We start from the raw sequence: 7,894 nt of genomic DNA, 5'->3' as shown, positions 1-7,894 counted from the left end.
AGTGTTCTCCATACTACTAGAAGTATTATCCTTAGCATTTTTTGGTCTAATTATATTAAGCAGCCACCTCTGGAAACCCCAAAACCAATGAAAGAACTCCATTCTTAATATTCTGTTCCTCTAGAAACACTCCTGATACCAAAATGTATATTAGTCAGGGATCTCTAGAGGGACAGAACTAATAAGATATATATATATTCTATTATATAATATAATATATGACATATATGAGATATATATGATATATACATATATATCACATATGAGAGTTTATTCCAAATTTATATATATATATGTAAAGGAGAGTTTATTAAGAATTAACTCACACAATCACAAGGCTCCACAACAGGCTGTCTGCAAGCTGAGAAACAAGGAGAGCCAGTCTGAGTCCCAAACTGAAAAACATGGAATCCAATGTTCAAGGGTAGGAAGCATCCAGCATGGGAGAAAGATGTAGGCTTGGAAGCAAGGCCAGTCTAGTCTTTTCATGTTTTTCTACCTGCTTTATATTCTGGCCATGCTGGCAGCTGATTAGATGGTGCCCACCCAGATAAAGGGTAGGTCAGCGTTTTCCAGCCTACTGACTGAAATGTTAATCTCCTTTGACAACACCCTCACAGACACACCCAGGATCAATACTTTGCATCCTTCAATCCAATCAAATTGACACTCAGTATTAACCATCATAGTGAGTATCTTTTCTTATGCTGGTTAGCCATTTATATATCTTCTTAGAGAAATGTCTATTTAAGTTCTTTGCCCATTTTTTAACTGAGTTTATCTTTGTTGTTGTTATTGAGTTGCAGAATTTCCTCACATATTCTGAATAATAATCTCTTATCAGATATATGATTTGAAAATATATTCTCCCATTCCAAGGGTTGCTTTTCACTCTGATGATTGCTTTCTTTGATGTGCAGAAGTTTTAAGTTTCATGTAGTCCCATTTGTCTATTTTTAGTTCTGTTGTCTGTGCTTTTGATGTTGTATTCAAGAAATCGTTGTCAAATCCAATGTCCTTAAGCTTTTCTTCTATGTTTTCTTCTAGGAGTTTTATAGTTTTAGGTCTTGGTTTTAGGCCATTAATCTATTTAATCCATTGTGAATTAATAGTTTTATACGGTATAAGGTAAGGGTCCAAATTTATTCTCTATCTCAACTCACGATAATTTTATGTCAAAGTTTATAGTTGTTTCTTAAGCTGCCCAGGTGTCATTCTGTCATTCCGAAAAAGATCTGTTTTTGTTTCTTGGGTTTTTTTTTTTTTTTTTTTTTTTTTTTTTTTTTTTTTTTTGGAGATAGAATCTTGCGCTGTTGCCATGCTGGAGTGCAGTGGCGCGATCTCAGCTCACTGCAACCTCTGCCTCCCGGGTTCAAGCGATTCTCCTGCCTCAGCCTCCTGAGCAGCTGGGATTACAGGCACCGCCCAGCTAATTTTAGTATTTTTAGTAACAATGGGGTTTCACCATGTTGGCCAGGATGGTTTTGATCTCTTGACCTCGTGATCCACCTGCCTTGGCCTCCCAAAGTGCTGGGATTACAGGTGGGAGCCACCGCACCAGAGCCAAGATCTGGTTTATTTTATCATGCCTTCCTTTTTGTCTTTCCAAGTCTCTTCCTGCTTTGTCTTTTATTTCCCCCAAGCTAAAATTTTAACCCTCCAGCTCCTATTTTTTCCAGATTATTCACAACAGGAGGGATTTGTGTATACTAGACTCAAGTTTTGCAATTGAAGAACATGTATACAAATGTAATACTAATAATAATTAGTAGTAGTAAAATAATTGATAGAACCGGCAGAGCTTTCTCAGTTGAGTGTATTTTTTTCAAGTATGTTTCGTCTATTTTTCAACCCAGAGGTTTTTCTCAAAATATGTTAAACATAATTTAACATCTTATATGGAATATAATTTTATATACCACTGGTTTATGAAAATGCCAATTTCACAAGAGTCAGCCCAATATATTCATGAAGGAGATGTATCCATCATCATCATCATCATCATCACCACCACCACCATTATCATCTTTTATTAAGCATCTATGTGCCAAGCATTGTGCTAGGTATCTGACATACTTCTTTGCCTTACCTCTTAGCACCTCCACAGCTATTCCTGGAAAATGTTCAGGGCAAATTATTAGATATTTATTTGTTTAATGAAGGAAAATTGCCTCTATAACTGCCCTTTAAAGATAGATTCTGGTCACTGAAAGTCCATTTTGTTCCCCTGAACATTTTGCGTTGTTTGGGATATACAATGATAGGACTACATCTCAGAGAGTAAGAGTTGGAACTATTTTGGGGACAGCTTGATTGAGTGAGAACTTAAAAGTTCCCTGGGGTAATAAGGTGGGGGATAATGCAACAAGATGTAAAGCGTGGTGGTGAGAAGAAGGAATGAGCAGATGTCATGTGCCTAGGAACTTGGAAGGCATAGAACAGATTCTCGCGATTTGGAGGTCAAAGTAAACAAACAAAAAAAGTGTCCAGTATTTCATAGTACAGTTAGTTTAAAAGAGCTATCACTAGTTAATAATTACTAAGTAAGTTTAAATTATTTTTTAAAATAATTAGATGAAATCATAGAATAATAATTATTGGTTTAGTTATAATAGTTATAAATAACTATAGGCTCAGCAAAGACATAATGTTTAAGTGAAATATGGTGAAATATTATGGCATCTGTAAAAATCACGTTTCTAAGCGTAATGACACAGGAAAAACTAGAACATTTAGTTGTATAGGCCCAATGAGCCAAATTATAGCAGGGAAAACTGGAAGGCTGTACTTCAAAATATTAGCAGGTTCTCTCTAGGTCACCAGATTATAAGAGATCATTTTCTTCCTTTCCTTTTCTGCAGTTTCTAAATTTTCTACAATAAGTAAGTTTCACTTCCTTGAGATTATAATTTTTAGAATTTAATTCATAAAGCATCATTTTAATTTTAAAAATAACTTTTGAATAATGTAAAATTCACAATTTAGGAATATATGAGTAGCTAAAAAGTATTATAAAAATGGAATAAGGCAAAATCAAGTATAAGGAAGCTCTCAGATTTTAGTATGCCAAAAGTTCTAAAATTATCTCATGTATTAAGTATTCCACAGCATAAAGCCTTAGAAAATCACTAGAAGAATAAATAATCCAGGGTTATAACTAAAATTCCACCAAGAGAGGTTAGTTTATAATTCTTAATAAAACCAGTAAACAAAATACAATAACAACATAACAAATACTGAAATAAATACAAATCTTTGTCTAAATTAGCATTTTCTCTAACCATTTAACGTAACTAGTCTAGATCAAAGGCTCACAGCCTAAAGAGGGGTTGCAAAATTATTACAAATACTACAAATACATACGATCATCTAACACTGTGTGTATTCTGAAAAATACCACACATATGCACTATTGTTTTCTAAATATATGTTGATGATATCGAGAATAGCAGAACACAATTACATTTAAAAGTTTTACCAAGTTCATACAGGTAATTTATCTTTATGTTCCTAATCAATGTGTATTATGTTGAAATTCAGCTACATTTTTGACACTGGATGTGTGCATCCTCTACAAACAACTGTAAAATCCATATTTTGATACAATCTTGGAAATCAGTTATTAATTGAATATTATATGGGACCAAGAACCACTTTTAATTTTGTTAAGTGTTATAATGCCATTGTGGTTATGTTAAAACATTTTTATGTAGAGGTGAAATAATATGAGATTTGCTTTCAAATATTTCAGCAAAAAAACAAGTAAGGAAAAAGTAATAGGCAAGCAAAAGCAGTAAACTATGGATAGTTTTTGAATCTGAGTAATGGTTATATCAAGGTTATATGGTACCATTTACTCTACTTTATGAATGTTTATAATTGTTTATTGATAATAGAAAACTTGAAACTGAGTCATTATACTGAAATCTTGGTAACTATTAAATTAGGTAACTTTTAAAAACAGAGCAAATAATTTTTTAAGAAAAAGAATGTGGGAAAAAATGTTTAATATTTTTTTCTCAAAGAGGTTATCTCAGTTTTTAAGATACCTTTTAGCCTGTTGGTAACTCCTGTATTAATATCAAGATACAGTTCACATGACCAAGGAGCCAGGTTATCAAGAGTGTGTATTCTACTCCTATACCTTGTGCATAGTCAATTTCTGGGCACAGAGCCAAACATTTCAAAACAGCAATAAAAGGAACAACCTTGGCTGATTCCTTACTCCCCAAAGAAGATTAGAAAGGATAAGAATCCATCACTAGGAAAGGGCTGAATGGGAATCTGTTTTACTTCTCAGATATTAATAAAATACTGGTCTCAAAAACACAGGATTATAATTTCTGCAAGAAGTAAACCAACTTAGATAATTGCAACAAATCCCAATAGGCAAATGGTTTCTAATTTTTGGAAGTAAAACATTGCCCATTTAAAAAACTAGAATTGATTCTGCTCAAATAATTGTACCCACAGAGTAAACACGGTCAACAAGTTTACCAGGATCAGACACAATCACTCAGATAAGCAATCTAAAAATATTCAGTCCTGTTGGGGATTGGAGGAGGGAAGAAAGAAAGAAAGACAAAACTACAAGTATTTTATTTAATTTGAGTTTTACTATATTACAATTGTTACTTGTGCCTAATCAGAAATATATCTTGAGTTCTAAAAGTTTTAGAGCAATTATTGTTTTTAAAATAAAAGTGATAAAAATGAGTCTCCCAAAAAGCCACGAAGTGGCATCTATGATTTTCTACTTCACCCACCTGGATAACCCACAATCAGAAATCAATCATCATTCCCGGTGCTGACCACCAAACCTAGATTTTCCTCCAAAATAGAGCACACCTGAGATTTATGGACAAAATGAACTTATAGCTTGAGTCACATTTTATAATATTCCAGGGTGCCTCTTTTAAATTCCATTTTGTATACTAAACTAAACAATATGGAACATTTTCCTAATTGGGCTATTGTTTCTTATTTTTAATTTGTTTAAGCTCCTGATAGCCCATCTCAAATAGAAACTTAAAGGCTAGCCATGTAAGTGAATATAAATGAATTGACCTGGTCTCAGTTTATCTACAATTCGTTTATTAGAATGTACCTCTATCACTCATCAATTCATTCATTTACTCAGCAAAATATTGACAAACCACCTTAGAAAAAACCATAGGCACATCCTGCGCTAAGTACTAATAATACAAAAATAAATAAGAAGACATGGTCTCTGCTTTTAAGGGGCTCTAACACAAATGAAAACAGTAGATACAAAAACAACTAAAAAAACTCCAACAAGTAAGGGCCATAGTGGAGACATACACAGAAGTGATTTCAGAGAACATGACGAGCATGTATTATGAACTAGTTCATCTCAAATTAATTAAAACAATAATTGTAGGGTTCTGGAATTGGGTATGGGTCTCTAAGATACAAAGAGGGAGAGGATGTGTAGGTGGAGAAAAGCAAACTAATTTTCAAAATACTTTACTGCATCATTCAATCCAGTGTTCTGGGGATCTTTGGGCTTTGAACCAACTTGAATTGGGGATATGATTTTCGTTTGCAGGATGTCAGTTTCCTATACAGTGGCATAAGCCTTGAGTATGCCAAACAAGACAAAACAACAAACAAACAAACATAAAACACGGTGGGTGTGGAAACTTGATTCTGTGAATTTCTTCCATACTTGCATTTATCAGGGCAGCTGCTCTTTCAGTCTCTGACTCACTTTGCTTCAGATCTCAGTCCCTTTTGGTTTTCTCTAGTTGGATTTTATAACTGAGTCCTGGATCCTTTAACGCTACCTAATAGGCCGCCTAGGGTGCTGCCTCTGGTTATTATTTCGTCCATTACAACTATGCCCTAATGCCAGGCCCAAGCCTGGGGATACTGCTGGCCACTTAACCCTCGAGGTAGAGGCAGGGAGATGCCACCCCATGGCACTGCCACACCCAGAGCTTACACTTGGCATTGTTGCACCTTTTCCAGCACTGACCACTCTCCCTGCATTTTGCATCCTCTCATTCCTGTCGCAAGTGTCCGAAGCCCTCGTGATGCTTCCTTGCTCTCTGCTTCACATACTTCTTCATTCTCCCCACCCAGCGCTTTCTGAACAGTGCCCAACATTCTGGACTTTTCCAACCCCCTCTTCCAGTTTCTGATCCTCATTTAAGTGAATGCCTCATCCTACCAAGGATTCAGTTTCTGCAGAGGAAAGTTGACTGATCTGTAAGTTTCTAAGCAAATAGAAAATAAAATAAGTTTTAAAACAATAGATTGAAATCTCTGCCACTGAGGGCTCAACACGACCCTTTATGTAGCAGCCTGGGGCGCAGAAGGAATTCAGGGACCCTTTTCCCACTTGAAGTGACTTTCGATGCATGTGCTTCAGTAGCTTCTGGAAATGGGCTACGTGGAAATACAGAACGATTCTCAAGCAGATTTGAGACAACTCCGAGGAGTCTGAGAAATTTGGGGGAAGAATTTGAACTTGTCTGCAATTCCCAAACAGTAGAGGGAGCTGATCCTACGTTTACTGCAGGTTCGTGTTGTCTGTGAAAAAAACAAGTTTGATTAAATAATCAGCAAAACCTGGATAGTCCGAAAAGACTTGAGAACAAGTGAGAACATTCCAAGTATCCCCTCCATCTTTCTTTTAGCACCTAACACGGTACATGACACATAGAAGGAGCACCACAGATATTTGTTCAATGACACGCTGATTGCACTTAGTGCTCGCTGAGGCCAAAGGATACAGGGTCAAACGTTTTGAGCAGAAAATAACTTGCCCAAGGCTGAGGAAAAACAACAGTAATACGAACCGTATCAACAAAATCTAGGCTGGGCGCGGTGGTAGTGTGCAATCCCAGCACATTGGGAGGCCGAGGCAGACAGATTACATGAGGCCAGGAGTTAAGAGATTAGTCTGGCCAACATGGTGAAACCCTGTCTCTACTAAAAATACAAAAAAAGAAAAAAAGAAAAAAATTAGCTGGGCGTGGTGGCACACGCCCGCAATCCCAGCTACTGGGGAGACTGAGGAAGGAGAATCGCTTAAGCCTGGGAAGCGGAGGTTGCTGTGAGCCGAGATCGCGCATGACACTCCAGCTTGGGCAACAGAGTGAAACTCCGTTTCAAAACAAAAACAAAACAAAACAACAAAAACAAAAACCTAAGGAATGAGATAAGAATAAAGACGTTTCTTTATTCCTCATAAGAATACCTCACCTGATCCTGCCCTAGAAATAACCTAATTATTGTTAAAATTTATTCAGTTAAAGGAAAAAACGCCATCATTTTCTTTCCTCCTTCCCTTCATTATTCAGGTTTCTGAAAATCTTCCCACTGGCAATACCTCAGAAGAACACCAGAGGGCGATGTATTTTAACTGTTCGGATTGTCTCTAATATCCCATCTTTCTTTTTCAGTCTCAAATCTCAACTGACAAATCAACCTAAGAACTATTCCACGAAGTAAAGTAGAAGCAGCATGCCTTGTATAGAAGCCGTGGTATAATGTATTATACTTCAATATTAATATTGTATTTTACACAGAATTTCTGCGAACTGCATAAATACTGACTATTCCGAGCCTAAACAAGAGGGGGAGTACATTCACAACACTCTGGAGAGTAGGTGCTTAAAGCTTTCGAAAACTGCAGCCCGCTTTGTTCCTGTGGCCGGTTCCTGGCGGGGAATAGGCTCCTTTTCGGCACTGCCTACCTGATAGGTGTGATGTTGTCACAAACATCTAGAAAAAAACATTAGTTCTCAGGAAAAGAATTACAGGAGACACGTATATTGCCATATGAAAACAAGTATACATATGTGTGCATGTACATACATATGTGTGTATGCATGTGTATATTTGTACAAATTACAACCCCCTCAAA

The sequence above is a fragment of the Rhinopithecus roxellana genome, chromosome 4 (genome assembly GCF_007565055.1).
Source record: "Rhinopithecus roxellana isolate Shanxi Qingling chromosome 4, ASM756505v1, whole genome shotgun sequence".
Classification (NCBI taxonomy): Eukaryota; Metazoa; Chordata; class Mammalia; order Primates; family Cercopithecidae; genus Rhinopithecus; species Rhinopithecus roxellana.
This window is presented reverse-complemented; position numbering follows the sequence as displayed.